Source organism: Ptychodera flava, chromosome 8, assembly GCF_041260155.1.
Source record: "Ptychodera flava strain L36383 chromosome 8, AS_Pfla_20210202, whole genome shotgun sequence".
Lineage (NCBI taxonomy): Eukaryota > Metazoa > Hemichordata > Enteropneusta > Ptychoderidae > Ptychodera > Ptychodera flava.
The window spans coordinates 36,327,130-36,352,968 of NC_091935.1; the positions used below are offsets into that span (position 1 = coordinate 36,327,130).

General features: G+C 36.7%; 1 long non-coding RNA gene across 2 annotated transcripts; it reads left to right on the plus strand.

Annotated features, from left to right (window-relative positions):
• The first annotated feature begins 18,393 nt into the window (after positions 1-18,393).
• On the plus strand, positions 18,394-24,740 carry LOC139139199 (uncharacterized). Of its 2 annotated transcripts, XR_011553747.1 has the most exons (4): positions 18,394-18,473; positions 19,031-19,107; positions 22,725-22,786; positions 24,232-24,740. It is a non-coding gene; the product is annotated as an uncharacterized lncRNA (long non-coding RNA). The 2 variants fall into 2 exon arrangements; XR_011553748.1 differs by lacking the exon at positions 19,031-19,107 and having other exon boundaries at positions 18,395-18,473.
• Positions 24,741-25,839: the final 1,099 nt, after the last annotated feature.

Genomic DNA, 25,839 nt, shown 5'->3' on the forward strand with positions numbered 1-25,839 from the left:
TGGATGACCGATTCTGAGACCGCGATATCGTCCCGAAGAACAACGGTCACGGACACACCCATAGTTTGATCGAAGAGCTACAGATCGTTTAAAAATTCGTTTTGCAGTTTTCACTGTCTTTGGTCGTGCTATATTGATGTTGTTCTTGGCGAACCCTGTTCAAGTATGCCAAATGAACGTACGGTATTGGCAAAAATAATATACCGGTATAGTTAATCATGGAGGTTGGCAGCCCTGCGAACGATGCTGTGTGTTCCGCTACAGTTAATCGCCCCGCTCACCACAGCCCTGCAAAGACCCGTAGCGTAGGTAGGGTCGGTGACTTCAAATCCATTTTGGGACTTGACGTAAAAAGCCAAATTACTGCCGAAATTCAGCGTTCTTGGGCCCAAGTCGTATCCCTGCCTACCTCAGCTACTCGATCGCTTCCAAAAATGCCAGTCTTTTATTCACTTCTCGTAAATAACCGTCGATGTCGGCAACTCTCTGCGTACGATGCTGTGTGTTAGCTGTAGCGGCCAACACACAGCATCGTCCGCATTTTTAGATTACGCTTTTGAAAATTACGAATGCAAGAACGACGAAAATACAACTCAGTGGGCTAACTGCTAGTGTAACAATGAATACCAATAGGCATATCCATGACTCAGAGTACAAGCTGCAAAAACAGCAATGTATGCAACATTGATAAAATTTGTCCGCATTTCAAGCTGCGTGTCCGATATCGCGCGCGTACAGCTATATTTAGTAACAAACCTGTAACCGTGCACTGCGCTATTATAAAGGGATACTTTTTGTTTTAAAACAATTTATGAGACAGTTTTCCATTTACATTTCTTCTGTTTGAGATGTGCTGAAACCCAATCACCGCTGGTCAATAGTTGTAGTTTGGAGTGGTGTGTCACAAGTAAATAGTGAAAATGAGGCTGAAAAGCAATGATTTGGTAATCACAATAAACATAATGTATAGATATGTCATGAGTTTGTATCATTAGGTAAATTATTTAATATTAATTATTATAATTTCTTTCAAGCACATGAATGCTCTTTTCCGTGAATTTTGTGTTATAGTCGTATCTCGCCGGTCTGGGGAGCGTACTCACTGCTGAGAGGTACTTCGAGATCTTTGACAGAGTAGAGACTCACAAAGTTGTTGGATATCAATGATGGTGGTTTATTACTGAAGTGTAAAGTTTACACATCAGATGCCCAGCTATCTCCGACTGACTATAGTGGGTGATTATCCCTTTTTTTAAAAGAAATTGTAGCATCCTAATTAGATTAAATTAGTTAAGCCTCCAATCGCTAATCGACTAGTATTTCTTGATTGGTTCAATTAAAGAAATACATTACTAAACTTTCTCTGATAGGACCTTGATCATATAAAATCATACATGATCTGCATAAGTGACATCATCGTTATACAACATTTCCCTTACGTAATCGTCCCAGGGTCCTGTCTGGAATTTAGATATTGATGGTAAGAATTCACTTTACTGCCTTGACAATAGATGTCACTAGTACAAGTTTCTATCTTTATCCTTGATACTTAGGTATCAATGACGCAAATACATTGAATGTCCCTGACAACGGAGTTTTAACCAAGATGAAGGAAAATTCGTAATGATCATTAACCCTTACACAGACTTGGAAAGTTCAGCCGTCTCGTTCATTGACCCTTGTACAGATTCCGAAATTACAAAAACAATATCAATAAGCCAGAGAAAATTTAGTCTGTAACACTCCCCTCATTTCAAGGAATGCGTCCCGCATTCGAGTATACTAAAACAATTTAACATACAAGTAAATATTATTAGATAAAGTGAATAAATGCGATAAAAAATACATAATCGACAAAGTGTTTTGTTAACATACAACATAATTCAAAAATAATAAAACCCATAAAATACATGTCAAGGCTAAAATATAGATGGTATACATACATATAGAATAAGACTGAATATATATCATGAAAGTAATAAAGTAACTTAAGAGACTGAAGTTATTTCCCTATTCTTTCTTATGGAGGGGTCAAGGAAGTAATTCAATCGAGGCATTCGGTTCAAGTCTTTCATCCATTCGAAAGAGAAAAAAACAACTCCTGAATCTGATATAATATTTCCAAGGTTGAACTTAATTTAACTAACAATAGGCGAGCCTATGTCTGACCTGAGTCAACGGTACACACCTTGAAGTCAACACCCTGATTGCAAACAGTCGAGATATTGCTAACTGAATCCAAACAACAAGAAGTGTTATGTAACTCGCAGGGTCAAGGAATTGGGTCATTACATCCATACACTCGGTCAAACTGGAGCGCTCCATTTTCACAAATAAACACACAACGATTCACGCGAAGTCAATCTTTTCACTCATTCACCTGACCACAGTTCCGAGGCCACCCAAGGTAAAGTTAACTTGTCTAACATACCTGGCTATTACGGGTTTCTCTGCTATTTTTACAGGATGTCTCTTAAGAAGTTCCGACAAAAGTATCTTTCACTAGTTTCAGGTTCTCAGCATATTTCCATGTATTTTCCTTATGGAACAACCCTTTCACTTTACCAAATACATGTCATTTACCATTTCTATACCGGCTTATCAAAACGTTATCAACTACAGTCACAAAAATAAAATCGTTATTGGAGGCAGATTGGGTTTTATCGCCGATTTCTCAATTCATAGTTTCAGAGAATGACAGCTTAAACTATTCCCGTCCTTTTAACCTCGTGCTCCTCCCTTCTTGCGGGGGCGAAAAGTTCTCAATTTCTCTCTTCCCTCTTTTTGGAAAGCTATTTACTGAACGCAAAATAGCAAATTCAATACAAAATAATTTCTCGAGGTAAGTATTCATTAAACCATCAAATAATTACCACTCACAATACACATCGTTTTCTGTATAAACAAGACTCAAATCAATAATGTCTTAGCTGCTACACGTCGATGCTTCAACAAGTGCATCCTCAAAATAAAAAATAACACATATAAAATCTTCTCTTACATGAAGTTTCTCCATAACTTCGTACACAAAGAGTCACTTTTACTCGTCGTGACTGTATAAAATTCCCTTTAAATCTCTTAAACTCGGCTTCTAAATAAACTCAAAAATACCAAGACATTATTCTTTTTTCAAGTACCGTTTACACAGGCAATGCATCAATTACAGAAATACGTTTCGCATCTGAATTCCATAAAACATTAAACATATGAATGATAAAAGTAATTGGCGAATTACAACCAAAGAAATCCAAGTTAATTCAGCAGGTAGGATTACACTACACACAAACATTCATGCTGCTAAGCCGGCCTCATAACGTATATACAGTTGAATCCTTCAACCCATGACTTAATATCGAAATTTCTCATGTTTCAAAAATTAGAAACGTTTGTAAATTGGTATACGATAGAAAGCGCTCTTTGATAACGTAAAGCAAAGATAATCTGTCATGAATTCCAATCATACATGTGCATTACAATCGGCTAAACGCCGGAAATGATATCTCTTACCTTATAAGTTATTACACACTAACTGTTCCATCAAAGAAAAGATCGAAGGTATTTCAATAATTGAACCATAAACCGTGAAATACACTATACGTGATGAGTCTTCGTGGGAATCGTTTGCCTAGAGTTTATCGAAAGTTAGTCAGTTATATCATGCATAGAGTCCTTGATTGATGCTTCGAACGTCGATACGTTACTCACGGATGTCTTCACTGAAGAGGCCGATGATGTGCGCATCCGATCGGTCTTCGCCGTCCGGTTCATGCTGATTAGTTATCCCATTTCGTGGCCACATCATCGGTGTTCTTAGTTGTTCTTAGTCGTTCCTCGAAGTTGGCATTTTTCGAACGTCGTCTCCTCCCTTAAGTTATTTGTAGAGTTTTCAGTGTCTGTCATGTTTCACAGAATCAGTTCTTACCGGATTCTTATATCTCGTAGTCGGTTTCCAAGCACCAATTTGTCGTTAACGGATATTTGGTCGTCGTCATCGTGGTCGGCTGCCGGTTTTTGGTCGGCCATCGTCAGATAGTGTCTTCCATAATGAGTTGTCATATACTTCACGATGTGAGCTTGCTTGTTACCCGTCGGATATCTCCACCAAGTGTTATAGTCTTACCTCGCCGGTCTGGGGAGCGAACTCACTGCTGAGAGGTACTTCGAGATCTTTGACAGAGTAGAGACTCACAAAGTTGTTGGATATCAATGATGGTGGTTTATTACTGAAGTGTAAAGTTTACACATCAGATGCCCAGCTATCTCCGACTGACGATAGTGGGTGATTATCCCTTTTTTTAAAAGAAATTGTAGCATCCTAATTAGATTAAATTAGTTAAGCCTCCAATCGCTAATCGACTAGTATTTCTTGATTGGTTCAATTAAAGAAATACATTACTAAACTTTCTCTGATAGGACCTTGATCATATAAAATCATACATGATCTGCATAAGTGACATCATCGTTATACAACATTTCCCTTACGTAATCGTCCCAGGGTCCTGTCTGGAATTTAGATATTGATGGTAAGAATTCACTTTACTGCCTTGACAATAGATGTCACTAGTACAAGTTTCTATCTTTATCCTTGATACTTAGGTATCAATGACGCAAATACATTGAATGTCCCTGACAACGGAGTTTTAACCAAGATGAAGGAAAATTCGTAATGATCATTAACCCTTACACAGACTTGGAAAGTTCAGCCGTCTCGTTCATTGACCCTTGTACAGATTCCGAAATTACAAAAACAATATCAATAAGCCAGAGAAAATTTAGTCTGTAACAGTTTCATGTATTAATATATAATAAGGGTAGTCGACAAAATACAAGCAATTTCACTTTGCACATGTAATAATATCCTTGTCTGTTATTTATCATTTTTATTCTCAGTGTATGGGCAAAGGCCATGAAGCTGAACAGACCAATGGATCAACAGGAACATTCAATGTGAAGTTTTAGAACAAGATCGTAAACATTAGGATGGCATCGAAAACAACTTTGGATAATGTGAAAAATCAAATGCAGACTTTTAGACGTGTTCTGTTATGTTTTTCACATGAACCTCATTAGATTATTGAATTTTGATTTTATTTTAATTTCTTAGTGGTCCAGCCTAGTGTACCAACATCATTGTTTTACATATCAAAATAAACAATGGGGTATTATCGTGAAGATATGTGGTAAGTGTTTTTTTTTGTTTGCATCTGTGAGTAGGCGGTTTAAAAGGCAGTAGCTGTAACTTAATTTTTATGCAGTATTTTTATACTGTTATGTGTCTTGATTTTTGCCTATTTTGCCAAGTGAGTAAAGTGAAAAGTTACCTCAACACACAAAAGTTAAAAGAACAACATCATAAGTTACAGCTACTGTCCCTTAAAACAAATGAAGATGTGAAGTGTATGGTAATCTCCTGGCTAGTATAAAACAGGTAGGTACAAATGCAGGTATGGTTTGGGAGGGGGGGGGGTAGCACAGGAAGCATGCATACTAGCATTTTACCATGAAACCTTTCACCCCACCATTTTTTGTGGCATATTGTCTGCAATCACAGCGGGCTCTATGCCGCTAAAAGCCCCGCCCCATTTTTTTGCGGCATATCGTCTGCAATCACAGCGGCCTGTATGCCGCAAAACTGTGCCAGAACAGATCTTTGCATGATAAAATATGAATAACCTGCTTATAAGCCACAAACAGTTGCAGCTTGGTATCCACAACTATTGTGGGTTAGCATGCACAACTATATGCCAGAAGCCATATTTTTTCGTAGGGTACGTGTACCGTGCATTTGCATCATTCAATTATCGCCAATATTTAGACAAACGGGCTTTGTTGACCAACTGAATATTGTGTTTTTCAGCAGCATGCTGTAGACAGACACCAAAAAACTGTGTTTGATACATTGCATAGAAATATTGAAAAATTATCAACAGTTGTAGCTCCTACCCCATTACAAGGCCAACTTGTTCTATGAAAATTTAATGGCATTCATACATTTTTAGACTTTTTCGAGATTAAAGACATAAAATATGACAAAACAGTTCTAGATTTTGTTTAATTATTACTAACATTAGAACCATTGGACGACATCAAAATGTTGGGAGTCAAAATATTTTCAGGTCCCCCCCCCCCTATAGGCAGAGCAAAACTTTCAAGTCCCCCCTCGACTACCCCAAAAATTTTCGAATCCCCCCCCTGAATTCCTCCAGCCCCCCCCCCCTCACCACTTTTTTTGAACGCGGGCTAATGAAAGTTTCAAGTGTTAGAATCAAGATATTTAGTTCAAATTTTCAGGGTAACTCCCGACTTGATACTTTCTCCAATGAATATAAAAATTGTATATTTGTAGCCATGATTTTGAAATATGACACAAATCAATATTAAAATTTAATTTTTCATATTCTTTTTACATTAATAATAATTGGATAGTATTAATATTACCAAATTAGTTATAAATATGTTGACACTATTAATTGTAAGATTTGTACGGCAGGATTTGTAAATAAAATTGTTTTTATGATTTTACATGGGTTTACATATCAAAAATTATTTAAAAATTCTTTCAAATTTCAAAATATGATTTTTCGAAAAGTACTTCAAATACAGGAAAATTGTGCCGTATAAATCTTATCTGTAACCTTGTTAATACGCTGTCAAAATTCCATGTCCATATCTCATTTCAAAGGTTGGATTAAATTGATATAAAATTATGTACGAAAACTGTGATTCTGTCAAAAATGATGAAAACAAGCCATATTTGCACCCCTCTTTTGAAATCACAGAGCAGTCTTTTGGTTAATCTCACTTTTGACACCTCTTTGACACTCAAAGAATCTAAAAATGCATTTACAATAGCAGTCACGCATTCTGAATGCAAGCACTGCCTTGTCAAAACTTTCCTGAAAACAGTAAAAAATGACTTTCCCTTTTCAAACATTTTTTAAAAGCTAGGGGACCTCTACCATAGTTAATACACTAAGGACTCGCCAACTTCCTCTTATTTTGTCAGTTTTTCAGAAGTTTCAACGGGCTATAACTCTGCAATGCCTATGACCCCAAATGTCTAGTTTTTTTTATTCCACAGAGAATTTTGACTACTTTTATGTTTTAATAGTTTTATTGAAGTTTTTAACTGACGCTCTAGCTTTTACCGCCACCTTAAACAACCAATAAAATAACAATCATTATTTTTTCTACATTTTGTTCATATTGACATCCTTCATTGTTGACTGTGCTAAAATACTTTTGAAACAAAACAAAGCAATAAAGATTTAGTTCTAATCACAGTAATTGTGAGGACTGTCATGGCAACTAAAATATCACTGAATATCAGCAAAGCGTAACCCAGTAATAGCTGAGCCAAACAATTAGTCTTTCCTTTTGTAACAAACAAAAGGAAGTAGACATCTTGTTGAGAATGCCATTTATTTAGTAACATAAGGGACTGGTCAGTTTCTTCGGCCTTGGGGGCCGGTGGATTATTTTTTGCCGACGTCAAAAAGTTGGCTGACCCCCCTACTCCAAATTTTGAAAACAGGGTGACCCCCCCTATTCTAAAAATTTCGAAAACAGGGTGACACCCCCCCCCCCCCCGCGCGACAATGGTAAAAAAAGGTTTACATAAATTACATTATATATATATATATATATATATATATATATATTATATTTTACATATATTTTAAACAATCATTCTGTGTTTTTAATGAAATTGTTGACATGTCAGTTGTAAGATAGGAATTTCAAAGTGTCAATCTTAAAGTTTTAATACAGTACATTTTGAATGAGCTGTGAATGTGTTTCACACTTCTATGCTTAACAAGATGTCCTGAACTGTTGTACAGAAATGGATGTCAATCATTAATATCAAAGAGGAAAAAGCAGTAAACCAAACACTTTAATGGGTGTTAAGACTTGCAAGCCATCCAATTACATCTCCTGAGGAGCCATAGAGAGGTATTTTAGCCAAATCTGATGTGTGCAGTGTCTGAGAGGACCTTTTCTTTTAACATTGAGACTATAAAAGCACAGCTAATAATGAGAAAACTGCTTTTTTTAACTATTATTTTAGTCATAATAAAAAAGCATCTTTCTACAGAAAAAGCTGAGACACAAGAGAAAATAGTTGCATCAATGAGAACGAAAGATATCTTGTCATTTTTCTATCTCTAAAATAAGTCACTGTATCCATTGTGAAATATTTGTGCATGTTGCTTTCTCATACTGAATTTTCACAGAGAAAACAGAAAAGTATCAGGAATTTGTCATGCTTTTCATATGAACTGCAGATTTCATAATGGTACACTTTCACTTAGCAAACATCAAGATATCTCTGACATATATCTCTGATTTATTAAAGTATGGCGCCCGAAGGGCATGCCGAAAAATATGACACATCCTGATGTCTCTGATACATATGTCTTGTATATTTAAAGTCATGCACCAGAAGGGCGTGCTGAAAAATGTCTGATATATTAAAGTAGTGTGCTCAAAGAGCACGCTTAAAAATATTAAACATACAGATATCTCTGACACACAGGTGTGCTGAAAAATATGTCTGATTATGAAACTTATGCGCCCAAAGGGCGCGCCGAAAAATGCAACTGAATGATGAAATTTGTGGCTGACACGATGCATTTTAGGCAATGATGAGCCTGTGTCAAAATTCAAAAACAAGATGACCCCCCTATTGGGCATTTCAAAAACATGGTGACCCCCATCACCAAAGTACAAAACAGGGTGAAACCCCCCCCCCCATGAATCCACCCCCCCCAGGCCGAAGAAACTGACCAGTCCCTAATTGATCTAATTTTAATAGAAATCTTTCAGGCCGATTTTTTTAAAGACAAGTCATCGTTGATGACACAGTCCCCACTTGTTAATGGGTACTTTAATTACAAGTCCTCAGAGAGGATAGAGTCCTCTTCATTAATTAGGTCTGTGATTAAAAATACTGTAATACAGATGGGGCTTAATGGCCAAGAATGAGTTCCATGGTGGTGAAAACATAAAACCAATGTAGGCCGCCATCCTAATTACAAAAGGTCATTAAATGAGTCAATTACTAATCAATCGACAGGATGTTGTCAGACATAAATTATCGTCCTATTATAACACTGAAGATAATCACCGGTACCATATTTCATAAAGTTTGATGCAGTGCTTCTGGACATTCACCCTAAAAAACAAACATTCATTATGCAAATGTAAACTAGCAATTAATTTAAATGATACCACTAAGTGTCATTGAATTGTATTTACAACACTATGAGATCAACATCTGTACCAAGTTTCATCAAATTTGACGCAGTATTTGTGGATATATCACTCTAATTAGGAAAGTTCATTAATTATGCAATTACAAATTAATTAACATGACACTGATAAATGTCTTTTTACTGTTAAAGCAATGTGAGCTTAACATCTGTATCAATTTTCACGAAATTTGATGCAGTATTTCTTGACATATCAGCCTAATTACAAAAAATCGATAATTGACATGAGACTGCTACATGCTGTGAAACACAATTGATGTGCATATATATAACATACATGTAGTCAATGTCCTTGTACCAACTTTGAATGATACTGGTGGAAATATGTCTGAGTTATGGCTCTGTACATGAAAAATTCGTAACAAAATGGCCGCCACGCAGCAATATTTGATCTTACCGTCTAAAAAATCAACATGCATATGTATGACATAAGTCAATGTCCATGTACCAACTTTGAATAAAATCGGTTGAGACTTGCCAGAGTTATGGCTCTCGACATGAAAAAAAACATAACAAAATGGCTGCCATGTGGCCATATTGGATCAGATCATGAACAAATCGATGTACGTTTGTATAACATAAGTCAATGTCCTTGTACCAACTTTTAAATACCAGATATGAACTGAATGGCCTCGCGTGCACATTTTGTAAAGTACTTCTTGGGGTATTGGCTTTTATGAAGAAGGAAAATGTGTCAATAGATGACAAAATTTGTTCCCGAATTTCTCAAAATCATCTGTGCCGCGCCGTGTAGCAGCAAAATGAGTTCGTGACCTTTGAAGTACGCGTTTCAAAAAATAAATACCCATGGGAACCTGCTCACCACGCCACGCAACTCATGTACAGCTGACTATGGTGCACTTGTCAGGCGATGGTCGATGATTCTGGTTATTGCCTATATTGTCAAGTTCAATGCCTAATTTACGGAAACACGAACTCTGTCTAGTGTATTCGAAGCTCTGCGTACAGGTTGTGCACACGGCCTCTACCACGTGGTGTCCTGTGGACAGTGTGGTACAAGCCGTCGGCCTACCACCGTACCGCCGGGAAACGCAGACCTATTGTACGCAGGAGCTAGCCTACTGCTGCTGATTTAACATCAATGCCAACATGGAAATCTCATGAAAAATTTGTAATTGTTGGTTCTGTAGCTAATACAATCTTGAAAAGCAATTTAAAAGACACAGACTGTCAATACGTCGCCATAATATTAGCTGATCTCAGCGGAACCATGCCGGAATATAAATTCGCTGACACACACACAAGATTGAAAAGTGTCACTCTACATCTCATTCTCAGAGAAAAATGCATTGATCAAATATTATGACGCTTACCTTCGATAATCTAGCTTTTGGTTCGCTATGTCCAGAGTAACCCACACGATTCTTAAAGTCAAACGTCGACACGACGACATCATCAACAGTCAAAACTCAAGATTAGCGATCAGCGCGGCCGAGTGACTGAATTCAGAAATCACTTTGTGTAAAATGGTTTAGTATAGCGCCCTCAAACATACTTATTTAGCCTCCCCATAGACTTATACAGGCCACAAATTTTCTTTTACTCATAACTTGATAAATTCGCAAAGCACAACCACCAAAAACTAATCAGTTCTTGGAAATTTGAAGAACAAATTGTGTGCGAAATGTGATCGGAATCTGCCAAGCGTTTTTTGAGATATCGTGCTAACAGACAGACACACACACAGAAACGCCTAAGGGACTGGTCAGTTTCTTCGGCCTGGGGGGGGCCGTGGATTATTTTTTGCCGGACGTCAAAAAGTGGCTGACCCCCCCTATTCCAAATTTCGAAAACAGGGTGACCCCCCCCCATTCCAAATTTCGAAAACAGGGTGACCCCCCCCCCCCCGCGCACGCGACAACTGTAAAACAAAAGGTGGACACACACACACACACACACATATATATATATATATATATATATATATATAATATATATATATATTATATATATATATATATGTGTGTGTGTGTGTGTATATATATTATATTTTACATACATTTATATTTTAACAGTCATTCTGTGTTTTAAAGAAATTGTTGACATGTCAGTTGTAAGATAGGAATTTCAAAGTGTCAATCTTAAAGTTTGAATACAGTACATTTTGAATGAGCTGTGAATGTATTTCACACTTTCTATGCTTAACCAGATGTCCTGAACTGTTGTACAGAAATGGATGTCAATCATTAATATCAAAGAGGAAAAAGCAGTAAATCAAAAATTTTGATGGGTGTTAAGACTTGCCAGCCATCAAATTAAATCTCCTGAGGAGCCATAGAGAGGCATTTTAGCCAAATCTGATGTGTGCAGTGTCTGAGATGACCTTTTCTTGTAACATTGAAACCATAAAAGCACAGCTAATAATGACAAAAACTGCCTTTTTTAACTGTTATTTTGGTCATAAAAAAGCATCATTCTACAGAAAACCTGAGACACAAAGGAAAACAGTTGCATCAATGAGAACGAAAGATATCTTGTCATTTTTCTATCTCTAAAATAAGTCACTGTATCAAATATATATTGTGAAATATTTGTGCATGTTGCTTTCTCATACTGAATTCTCATAGAGAGAACAGAAAAGTATCAGGAATTTGTCTTGCTTATCATATGAAATGCAGATTTCATAAAGGTACACTTTCACTTAGCAAACATCAAGATATCTCTGGCATATATCTCTGATTTAAGGGCGCAGAGAAAAATATGAAACATCCTGATATCTCTGATATATATGTCTTGTATATGAAAGTCATGCACAGGAAGGGCGTGCTGAAAAAATGTCTGATATATTAAAGTAATGCGCTCGAAGACCATGCTGAAGAATATTGAACATACAGATTTCTCTTATATATGTATGCCTGATATGTTAAAGTTGGGTGTGCTGTATGCCTGATATGATATAAAGTTGGGTGTGCTGAAAAATATGTCTGATTTAAACGTTACGCACCCATAGGGCGCGCCGAAAAATGCAACTGAATGATGAAATTTGAGGCTGACACGATGCATTTTAGGCAATGATGAGCCTGTTTCGAAATTCAAAAACACACTGACCCCCCCTATTGGGCATTTCAAAAACATGGTGACCCCCCCTATCACCAAAGTCAAAACAGGGTGACCCCCCCCCCCATGAATCCACCGCCCCCCCCCCCCCAGGCCGAAGAAACTGACCAGTCCCTAAACCATAACCTCGCTGCGCGCATGCGCACGCGAGGTAAAAATTGGTTGATAATGTCTGAGCTATGGTTCTAAACAGAAAAAAAAGTTACAAAATTGTCAACACACACCCGTATTCAATCTTTTGTAAATCAAATCAATGTGCATATGCATGACATGCATATCCATGACACAGGTCAATGTCACTGTACCAACTTTGAATATAATCGGTTGAGACGTGCCTGAGTTATGGCAAAGGACATAAAAAAATTGTAACAAAATGGCAACAATGCAGCCATATTGGATCATATCATGAAAAAAATTGATGTGCACATATATTATGACATAGGTCAAAGTCCTTGTACCAAGTTTGAATAAAGTCGGTTAAGATGTGCCTGAGTTATGGCTCCGTACATGAAAAAATGGTATCACAAAACACATTGACATGCATATGTATGACATACGAAGTAATCTTTGTACCAAGTTCGAATGAAATCACTCCAGGCATCTCTGAGATATCTGCGTGAACAGACAGACGGATGCATGCACGCAACAAGCACGCACACACGGACATGACAAAACCTATAAGTCCCCCCGGCAGTGTCAATGGGGACTAAAAAGACATTTAATTTCTTATTTTCATAAGAGTGGACATGAGCTATTGCATGCAAGTGTAATTTACCTGTCAGAACTGACCATGAATATTTCTTCATAACATGTCCTCGCATTAAAGGCAATGTTGATATCACTGGTAATATTTTTGTCACTATTTGCTTAGTCTCTCATATACAGTCAGACCTTAACAAAGGTGCGGTTAGGTTATTATAACCTGCCTTCTTAACCACTTAAGGTAGAACAAACCTTGGGGACAGATGTTCAGACTCTTAAACTTTTACAGTTCTTTTCTGATCTACCACTTGTGGGGTTCATTTTAAAGCTCTTGGGTAAGATTAACGTTGTCACCATCTAAGTTTTTCTAAATTCAAAAATTTTATATTTTTCCACAGAGTTAACACAGGAATGGCTGCCATTTTGAATTTCAAATACCGGTAAATCTTGGGATATTTATTTGTCTAGCACAAAAAATTTGCACAGTGATCCCAGATTTTTATTCTTGATTTTGAAAGAGAATGGTTGAAAGATTCCTTTAGGAATATTTGAGCAAAATTCTTAGTCTATCACTTTCGAGGCTCATACTACAGCACTTTAAGGTGAGAACAGATAAAAAGAATTCTAGAACAACAATAATCGTAAAGTACAAATTTGAATCACTGCTGAACAGGAGGAGAAGACCTAAGAGGACAAACTTCTTTAACTGTGATATCAAAACATGACAGAATTCAGTGTAGCACATGTAAATTAAGCAAGATTGTACTGATCATTCAACCTGCCTCATCATCATTCTTCTTAAAAATTGTCAATTTTTAAAGACAGTCTACAAACACACTTCTGGGGAAATTTGCAACAAAAGTGAAATGCTCAGTTGTATTGATATTAATGTCCAAATTATGATGCATTAAGTTTCACAATATCACTCAAAAAATGGAAACTCCTTTTTCCAACATTTTTGATGAGACATGGAGGCAGTTTTTTTGTAAGCTTGACGTCATTGTCCTTCCCTTGTTGATCTCAGCATCAGGCAACTTGACTCTTGTGACTCCTATACGTTCAGAACATCTATCTATATGACAATTTTGCGGCCCACACTGTTTATGAACATTATTGTAATTATGAAATTGAATGCCTTTTTAACTTCAAAACACTACAGAATTATAAATCTTTTATGAAGGTTGATGGAAATATTCAGGCTATCAGTAAGGCAAAATGTTTTATAAAAAAATTGTAATTAATTTTCAAACATATAAATATACATTGCATTCACATTTCAACTGACATGTATCAAGATAATATGTTGTTTTTCACCATTAATCTTTTATGAATTTCTGCTTAAATTTGAATGAGAGTGTCAGATATTATTGATACCAATAGCCTCTGCAGCACAAAAGGCATTTAATCATGATAAATTATGAACCTTTATGCCACAAACACAATTAATTTATTTGGAGACAAGTTTATGACAACTTTATGGACAATGCAGTGAAAACATCTGCAGTTTAAGAATTTGTTTTCATTTTGACATTATACCCCTATTCTTACAATGGTATATTCCAGGTACTTGAGACTGTCAATCAAAGCAAGTGATGCTAAGTGCCCTAACCAGCTATACATGTATCTCTAGAATTTCCTAAAAGCAGACTTTAACAGAGAAACCAAACCTGCATTTCATTTCTATATGAAGCGTTATTTTTCATTCAGAGACCAACTTTCTATTTCAAGAATTTGACAGTTGTATCCAGACAAAAACTGAACCAGTAGTTTCAGTATTCGTCAACTGATTTCACTGACAATACACCTGAAAATGTAAGACTGATGACGAATCCAGTGTGTCATTCAGCTTGACGAGTACTTGCAATCTGTGGAAATGTCTTTACCAACATCTGATATCGGAGGAAGTACAAAATGTATTTTCAGTAAGTCAATGAATGTTGGCTTTCTCTGACCCGTTACATCTGTAATAAAAGAAAGCTACACACGACACAGAGCTCAGCTTCTGAAGTCCAGGTTTCGTCAGTGTACAATAACTCTAAAACATTTCGAAATGACATATCATGGTACATGTGCTTAATTATTTCACTCGATTTTGTTTACCATCTAAGCATACAACTTTGACATAAAGAGCTTGCTATTGTTGGTATAGTGTGAAACATTCCTGGCAGATTTTGGTGTAAATTTGACAGTAAGATACATGAATTCCTAATTCCTTACCGTATACAGTAATTTATCTAGGCTGCGTAGTATGTATCCACATATCAATGTGTAATTGAAATTACTTGCAGCAATTTCTGAGGGAGAAGTATAGCATTTACAATTAGCTCAATAATTGTGTGTTTGCCATTGATAATTGTTCCATTAGAATTATTCAGAACAGCTGATAAGCAACCAATTTTGATGTTTATGGCCCAAATGACCAATTGGTTTTGCATATTTTTTTATGAGCAAAATCATATCTTTTGATAATGTTTGCATTCATTACCATAGTCCAAGAATCTACTTTTGTAAACCTTCCCTATGCTGACCGGTATGTTTATTTGCTTAAAACTTTACAGACAACCACACTAGAAGAAATTTTCACAATACTTTGTGACTTCCATGAACAGAAACGTGGTAGACAGTAAGATAAATAAGATTTTTATGGTTAAACTTTGAATTCAAACTTAATATGTAGAATGGTCTTGGTAAAAGTATGTATGATTTCATGAGATCTGAGGTTCATACAAAATGTGGCATGTGCAATTATGGCTTGGCTGACTTCTAATTCACCTCTCATAGGTTGGGCTACTTAGACATTGTCAATTAGACAAAAGACCATGATTGGTGTCCCTTTGACCAAATTCACAATGGTACCATAATTGAAAGTTGTATTTGTACAAGTATGGCACACAAAACCAGCAACACCATGTATTAGCATCTGCATTTATACACCAGCAATCTGATGAAACTTTAATGACTAAAGCCATAATGGATCGGATGGCATAAATGCATAGAAAGCTTTTAATTATGCAACAACTGTCACAGAGAAAAATCCAGTCATTGTACTGGATAGATGAAAATTCTAGGAGTGAAAATGAAATATCACAATAATGACATTTCAGCACAAATATTGTTTTTGAAGTTCAATTTGAAAGATGCTTTAGAGTACAGGTACAGCTAGAATGGAAAGTCGATGACACAAAAGGATGAGTGGTATAACAACACTGTGCTTTGTTGTATTAGTTGATAGAGATAGCTATGTATCAGTGCTCCTTCATTATCATTAATGAGTGGAGATTTTGGCATGTCGGAACCTAAAATTACTGAAATACCGGCGTATGTGGAATTAACGTAGATTATATCAACACATCTTTGCGATACACAAGTCTTTTTAATACGCTAATGATCCTATGATGCAGATGGTTAGTAAAATGTATAACTTGTAGCTCAGTCTGTCTGTCCCCCTCTCTTTGTCTTTGTTTCTGTCTCAGAATTCATCCAAAACAGACAAGTTGAGTCTGTACAAAGTGTATCCCCACACATCTGATAAAAAATCTTGTAATTTTTGTCATCGAATCGCTTTACTTTGCAATAATCTCTATCATGCATAATGAATGTCGTCATAACAACCAACTCAATCAACTTTTAGTTCATGGGCCTTTAAGCAATTCATTTTTAACACATTCAGTGTGATGGATTAGCAAAGTTTGTTGTTGTTTAAAGAAATATTTAATTTGATGCATGAAAGTTGCGTCATTGTTAACACTTGATATGTCAAATGAAGGTTTTTAAATGGCTACTTTGTTGAACTTGTTCTCAGTGGCAGGTGTAGTAGATCTGATGGCTGGTATACTGGTACATGTATGAGTAATACCTGTAGGAATACCTTATTCCCCTGTGATCAGCTGTCAAGTTTTACAGGATTTTAGCGAAACTAAGTGCCCCATGCTTCTCAAAATGTTTCATATAGCCTTCTTACACATGAAATTATGGACAAGGCACCGTAGACTTTACTGTATACGATGTTGCATCAACGCCTGTCTGACAGTAGACAGAATCCGGCTATTGACAGGCGCCTGTCAATAGACAAAAGTTGGCTATTGACACGCGGGACTTTTTAACCAAATTGTACCGGATTTTAGTGAAATAAACTGCCTCATTGCTTCTCAGAATGTTTTCCTTTGCCATTTTGTTCGTAAGAATGAACAAAGTCGTCGTCTACCTTACTATCCACGGTGTGGACTGTGCATATGCACCAATGATCGAATGCAGCGCAGCATCCGTCTCGTACTGCGGTGTGCAGTTCTCTGACTTGAACTACTGAGATTTTCCGACTTTTACGCTGCAAAACGGACTTCATCATCACTAAAAGTACCAAATAAGTATCACCAATCGGCAAAAATACGCGTATGCAGGACCGTGATTATGCTAGCGTGACACGGTGAACGCGTACGATGTACCGTGCGTGACGGCTTTCGCTAGCATTGCAAAATGCTGATTTTCCGATGTATTAGAACTTATATATTTTGTAATTATTACATGGCAGAACAATGTGTTCTTCATTTACGTGGAAGAAGAGCACTTTATTTCGCTAAAATGTGGCGAATTATGGCGAAGAACGTCCCGCGTGTCAATAGCCAACTTTTGTCTATTGACAGGCGCCTGTCAATAGACACCCGAAAATTATAAACTCTGGGTGCACTCAAGACCTTTGACTCGGAAGTTCAACGAAGGTCAGCCCAGCCCCTTTTAAGGTAAATAGCAGCTTGTGTCTTTGTAATAGTTTAGCTCCGTTAGTAATAAAATAAGTCAACTTGTTCATCGAAAAGACGTTCGTCGTGTACGTGTTAATTTGCGGGTTGCTTCCTCGCAGCAATAATTAAGTTTTCCAGAGTATTCCCAGCGCGGACAGCGAACACAAAGAGTGAAACGGTGCATTGGTGAGCAGCGGCGGGTTGGCGAATACGGAAAACGAACTATATGTAATAGTTCCATGTACACGATTTACGTCTTTAGAAACCCTTCGATTACAACGGCAACGGCCCAGCGATAGCATTGTGTATATTCTGTATTGTTTTGACGCAAAGTCCTGCACAACGTTAACTTAAAATGGCGACAGCAATTTTTAGCGACAGCCTAATCGAACCCACCGGCGATGTCGACAACGATATAACATTCAACGTAAGAGAACACCGGCAACGCAGCGAGACTACAGCGGACGCAGAGCGGACTGCGGATAAACCGATAGAGGCAGTTCCCGAGATAAGGAGACAGGGCGTTTTCATTGGTCGCAATGATAACGCCCAGGTCGAAAGCGTTGCAGAGCGCATGCGCAGATTATCGCCGCGCTGCCTTGCGTTTTGAGAGGGCGTACATATACATGTAGGCCCACGCTCCCTGCGTTTGATTGATTCTTCAGGAATCCTGCCGAATATCACGGTATGTTACAATTTTTCAGTGTACGAAGTGTTACCCAAGCAGCTGCACGTCATGAAATGAAAAACTGTATACGATCTTTAACAGTGGACCGCAAGTGTAATGTAACTTAGCTAGCAAAACCCACAGGTAAGTGGAGTTGCCGTGTACGCATAGAGACACGCGTACGGTCCCCACATTTGTGGAGGGACCGTGATAGAGAAACTACTACACGGCAACTCCACGTACCTGAGGTATAACCAGGGTCCCTCCTCAAATGCCATGGGACCTAGCTATAACGTGTGCTACATCGATTCTCAGAGTGCTGTTCTGCGCGGTAGGGAGAGAGGCGGTAACATTTGATAATTTTTAACATAATGATGGGGTTGAGTGGATGTCGGACAGTGAAAATTGTCCGTAAACGACAAGAAGTCAACACTGCTGAACAGATTGTGTTGATATTTGGTACAGATGTTTAGACCATGTTCAAGGTTCTGATTCCTCAAAATGGTGCCAAACGAATCAGCGGTTAGATAGATATGAGAAATTGTTGACCCTCTTTTTCAACTAATTTATTTTAGGGGCCTTGCATATGTGTATTTTGGAAGGTACACCAATACTGCACTTTGGACTGTTTTATGAGTTATGGAACAGAAATGTGTGTACTGTTAGATGAATGCTAGAAACATGGAATGGAAGTATCAGAGATTTCCATGCTCTTATGGGCATCAAAAGCGATAAAAAATAACATATTTCATATTTTAGTTTCTCACATTTGAGACGACCCTAGGCATTTGTTATATTATATCATATCTGCTCTCTTCAGTCTTGAGTAAACATCCTTGAGTCAATATACAGACTTTGACATTCACATTCTAGAGATTAGCCTGGTTCCCTGGAAACAGGTCCAAGATCACCATTCTGATAACAATGGGTTTGGGTAAAACCATTGTGGTGAAAAGGTTAATTATCCAGGACATCACATGTTACAGTCTTTACTCCTACACAATGAAGTTTCAAGTTTTAGGTTAGTTATCAAGCTAGCACCAGCATCTCTCCTGAGCATCTGTCCGTGTGTTCTCAAAGGGACATAGTGATGATTTATCCGTTCATATCCATTTAGTTGAACTTGTCTAGGAAATTTCAGCATATGTTGCCTTTGGAATGTGCCATCTGTCAGACCAGAGTGACCAATGCTGAACCCCTGTGTGCTTTCAAATTCTGATTAAGTTTTCTGATTAACATCAATTATGTGCTTCCGAGACTAATTTTACTGTTTTTGAGAGAATGGGTCATTATCCCTTTTCCTGCAAAGTCCATATTTCACCACCAGGTCAAGATGGTTAAAATTAATGAAACACAACATATTCCATATGGTGTATTTTAACATAATACTGTACATTTGAAAGCTGTTCAAAACATAAATACTGTATACTTGATTTTTTACTAAAGATGCTTTAACAGGCCAAGCCAAGTGGGTGAAAATACATCATATTTTGGCTCTATACGGCTTTTAACTGACTTGGCTGATGGGGAAGTGATACTGTCTAGCATGAAAAGGGTTAAACTTGCAAGAGCCATGCTCCTGTCTCTTTTCCAATAAGAGTGTTGTTTTTTGGATTTTCTTCAATATATTCATACTTGAAACACTCTAGAACTTAACTAGGATAAAAATTAGAGGAATGTTGACATTACTTCGGAGACTGATTGTATTGTGTTTGAGAGAATGGGCCATTATAGTTGCAAGAGCCATACCCCTGTCTCTTTTCAAATTGAAGTTGTCTCTTTGGATTTTCTTCAATATATTCTTACTTCAACCTCTCTATTAAACTTGTCAATACGATACAAATAAGAGGAATGTTGACAAAAGTGGGCTTCGGAGACATATTCTGTTGTTTTTGAGAGACTGGGCCATTATAGTTGCTGGAGCCATACCTCTTTCTCTTTTCAAATTAAAGTGTTGTTTTTGGAATTTTTTCAATATATTCTAACTTCAAACACTCAATTGAACTTATCCAGGATACAAATGACAGGAATGTAAACAATAATGGGCTTGGGAGACAGATTTTATTGTTTTTGAGAGAATGGGCATTATAGTTGCAAAAGCCATGCCCCTGTCTCCTTTGAAAATAGAGTGTTCTGTTTGGAGTTTGCTTCAATATATTCTTACTTCAAACACTATTGAACTTATCTAGAATATATATGACTGGAATGTACACAAAGGTTGGCTTCGGAGACTGATTTTATTGTTTATGAGAGAATGGGTCATTATAGTTGCTGGAGCCATACCTCTTTCTCTTTCAAATTAGAGTGTTCTTTTTGGAGTTTATTCAATATATTCTTACTTCAAACACTCTATTGAACTTATCTAGAATATATATGACTGGAATGTACACAAAGGTTGGCTTCGGAGACTGATTTTATTGTTTATGAGAGAATGGGCATTATAGTTGCAAAAGCCATGCCCCTGTCTCCTTTCAAAATAGACTATTCTTTTTGGAGTTTATTGAATATATTCTTACTTCAAACACTCTATTGAACTTATCTAGAATATATATGACTGGAATGTACACAAAGGTTGGCTTCGGAGACTGATTTTATTGTTTTTCAGAGAATGGGTCATTATAGTTGCAAAAGCCATGCCCCTGTCTCCTTTCAAATTAGAGTGTTGGTTTTGGATTTTCTTATATATATTCTTACTTCAAACACTCTATTGAACTTATCTAGAATATACATGACTGGAATGTACACAAAGGTTGGCTTTGGAGACATATTTTATTGTTTATGAGACAATGGGCATTATAGTTGCAAAAGCCATGCCCCTGTCTCTTTTCAAATTAGAGTGTTCTGTTTGGAGTTTATTCAATATATTCTTACTTCAAACACTCTATTGAACTTATCTAGAATAAGGAGACTGATTTTATTGTTTATGAGAGAATGGGCATTATAGTTGCAAAAGCCATGCCCCTGTTTCCTTTCAAAATAGACTATTCTTTTTGGAGTTTATTCAATATATTCTTACTTCAAACACTCTATTGAACTTATCTAGAATATATATGACTGGAATGTACACAAAGGTTGGCTTCGGAGACTGATTTTATTGTTTTTGAGAGAATGGGTCATTATAGTTGCAAAAGCCATGCCCCTGTCTCCTTTCAAAATAGAGTGTTGTTTTTGGAGTTTATTCAATATATTCTTACTTCAAACACTCTATTGAACTTATCTAGAATATATATGACTGGAATGTACACAAAGGTTGGCTTTGGAGATAGATTTTATTGTTTTGAGAGAATGGGTCATTATAGTTGCAAAAGCCATGCCCCTGTCTCCTTTCAAAATAGAGTGTTCTGTTTGGAGTTTGCTTCAATATATTCTTACTTCAAACACTCTATTGAACTTATCTAGAATATATATGACTGGAATGTACACAAAGGTTGGCTTCGGAGACTGATTTTATTGTTTTTCAGAGAATGGGTCATTATAGTTGCAAAAGCCATGCCCCTGTCTCCTTTCAAATTACAGTGTTGGTTTTGGATTTTCTTATATATATTCTTACTTCAAACACTCTATTGAACTTATCTAGAATACATATGACTGGATTGTACACAAAGGTTGGCTTCGGAGACTGATTTTATTGTTTTTGAGAGAATGGGTCATTATAGTTGCAAAAGCCATGCCCCTGTCTCCTTTGAAAATAGAGTGTTCTGTTTGGTGTTTGCTTCAATATATTCTTACTTCAAACACTCTATTGAACTTATCTAGAATAATATGACTGGAATGTACACAAAGGTTGGCTTTTGAGACTGATTTTATTTTTTTGGAGAGAATGGGCATTATAGTTGCAAAAGCCAAGCCCCTGTCTCTTTTCAAATTAAAGTGTTCTTTTTGCCATAACTCTTGATTTGTAGGTCAGATTAGGTTGATATATGTTTCATAGGTTCTTTTTCACATTCCTGTGCAAATGTGTTATTGTTGTTGGGATACTTTTGAATTTTGTATTTTATTATGAATGAATTGTTGTTTCTGACGACCTTATATGACCCAGAGCAATATAAAACATGTTATTAGTGTAAGATAGTCATAATTGGTAGTGGTACAACATGCAATGACTTGCATATTCATGTCACATCGTGTATATATGACCATACTGGAGAAGGTTTTTGTTTAATTGTGTCATACCTGTGCATATGTCTGTAATTGAAAACTATAAAAATGACACATCAAATAAACCTGAGTGGTTAAACTGATGATAACAATAAAAACGTTTTGTTACAGGCAACAGATCAACTTGTGACCTACCTGTACAGTACTTTTACAAAGCTAAAGAAACCAGCAAGGCAAGTGAATCAACACTAAAATATGTAATATAATTAATTTTAAGAATGCCATAACAAAAATTATGAGTCTAGCCAATTTGTGATTTCAAAAAGTCAATTCATATTAGAAGTTAGTCACAACTTTTTATAAAGGCATGTATTCCTATCCGTTGTCCGTATCTAATGAGGATGTTCAGTAAGAAGTTTTTTTTCTTTTGAATATGCTAACAATGTACCTGTGACAGTAAAATATTATTCCTCTGAAAGACGGTATGTTAAAGCTGTAAACTTGTTATTATGTAGAGTCACATGCATGCATGGGTTAATGTCTAATTCTATAATCAGATTTATCTTTTGATATAATTCGACACAGCAACTTTTGGCGCAAGATTTTCTCAGAATGTTTTTAAACATTATGTACTTGTGTTCCAAGTGAAGAGTATGACTAGTGTTGTTTTATTTTCATGTAGAGTAAGGATTTTTGTGTTTTCCTCTGGTTTTATGAGTACGTTCTCGAATTGAAGAATAAATAAATTATGGATATTCTGGCTGCAATAACAGAATTGAAATGTGCACAGTTGCCCACCGACAACCTGTGTTGAGTTTTCAGGGCAAGTTTATCATATAAGATATCCATCCATTACCTCAGTGTGTGTAAAAGGTATAAAACGTGTCAAAAAAGTTACAGTAATTGTATATGTCATATTTCTGTTGCAGTCATGTGAAAAACACAAGACCCTTTAACACATACACCTATGTAGACCGCGCAGTATACAGCAATGTCATCACAGCCCTGAGTTAGCTTGATTTGTTTGACCAATGTGCCATATTTGCTGACATATATGTGGGAGACCTAGTACAGATATGAATTGTAATCTGTGTTAGCTGGGTATTTAGTTTTAGCTATGGAATATTATGGTACCTACTGTATGAATTAATAAACAAATAGTCATAAATATTGACAAAGTAAAACATTGCCCTGCAATAGCTATAAAGGTTGAATCACACAGGTTATAAAATTCATAAAACCGGAATTTAAGGTTGGAGATTTGTTTCAATAAAGAAATGATAATAAATTGACAATAAACCAAGACAACTTCACAAAAGGACTGTAGGTGTGTACCCAAAATTAAGCATGCTTTGGTCAAAAATGAAACTGTTCTATCTTGTCATATAATTGTGGTATGCTTTTGTGTACATGATAAAGACTAAATTATAAAATAAATATTGGCATCCACAAATCAGGAAATTGATGAAGAAATGCATTTACCTGTATGTATGTACAGTTACAACAAACATTTCGGGATCCAAATTACATAGTACCAAGCATGGCGTTTAAAGCAATCTCACCCAGTCCAAAGGTCAAAGGTGAGAGCCTATCATTTGTACCACACTAAAGTATTTGGTAATGTTAATTGAGTATTTAATTTTCAGTCTGTAAAAGTTTTGCACTTTTTCTATCACAGTCTGTTTTCAGGATGGGAAGTATGCATTACTACAAGTGACAAGAAAACTGTACATAGTATGGAGGAGCAATCCATGAACAACATACTGTGAGTGTTTCATACTGTATTTAATATCATAGAAATATGTTCGCTTTCTGATGTTTATTGTACAGTATTTTATAATTTTTCACAAGGAATTTATTTTCACATGTATTTGCTGACTACATGCAAAATAACGGAAATTAAATTTTTCACTTTAGCTTCATTGGACTGGAGGGACTGTTATGTTCTTGTGTAAGAGGGCATTATGTATATTTTCTAATAGCATGACCTTATGTTACACCAGAGAACACCACATTAACCTGTCAAGCCATTTAGCAAAATGCCTAGTGAGACAGGGAGTCATTTGGCCAGATAACAAATAAATTGGCGATCAACTTCACTGGTTGGGTACAGCAATTGCAAACACTAAAATCAGCGGGTAATCTCAATCGGTGTCAATTGTGAATTATTCTTCATTCAATTCAGTTTATTTTCTAAGATACACCATGAGAGAAATGGAAATGGTTGTACCACTGTGCGATGTTTACGCAGCCTGTAGTATCAGTATCAATTTTATGGCCAGAGTTGGGCTTCCTGCTGACTTTGTATTACAATCGCTGTACCAGACCACTGAAGGCCAATTTACTTGTTATCTGGCCAAATGACTCTCTGTTTTACAAGGCATTTTGCTAAATGGCTTGACGGGTTAATGTGGCGTTTTCATCCAAAAAACACTGAGAATAGATTGTGAAGTTCAAATGTTGAAAAACTCATAAGTTGTGCCATGGCCATTCAAATGCCTCTGAAATGGCTGGTCCAATAATCGCAATCATACCAATCCATAATCCAATGACACTAGGTCTGAATTCGTAAGACAATAGTTGTAAACGTTGACACAAAACAGCACAGAACAGACAGTAAATAGACGGTACACAAACGAAGTCATAAATGGATAAACACGGGCACAAAAAGTTATGAATGGATGCTCAGAATTGCTTCTGAAACGTTTCAAATGTGAGACAGTTCAGCCGGCCAGACCTGAGCCTGTGTAGGTATTAACTCTATCTGCAACTCATTGTGTGGACGGACTGACCCGCTTCAGAGCCGTTTTAAACACCCATACGCAACAGCTAAATGTAACGTATAACAAACAACAACCAACATTCAATTTCTTTCGTCACGGCTGCCGAACAGAGCACTACATTCCATGGCAATAATTGGTTTGACGATCAGTTTGCTTATCTCAGTCTGGGCAGATGACAGTATACAGAGAATGCTGGGTGGAACCTGTAGAGACAGCCTTGTTTACAAAAAAATTTGCTGAAAGGGCTGTACAAAAAGATATAAACAGGATAGCTGATCAGTTCCAGAGCAAGATAAAATCACTGAAAGTGAATTACAAAGAAAGTTGTTGACAGCAACAGGCAGTATGAAAGTACGACAGCACTCACGTTAGCCATCTTGTTACAATGCTGTATGCTTGGCCATATACACCTTTTGAACTCGAGAGAGCGCGTTAAGGTTCCAAGACAAGAAATTGACCTCGTTAATCTAACAATTCTCTGATAGTTAATAAGCTCAGAACCC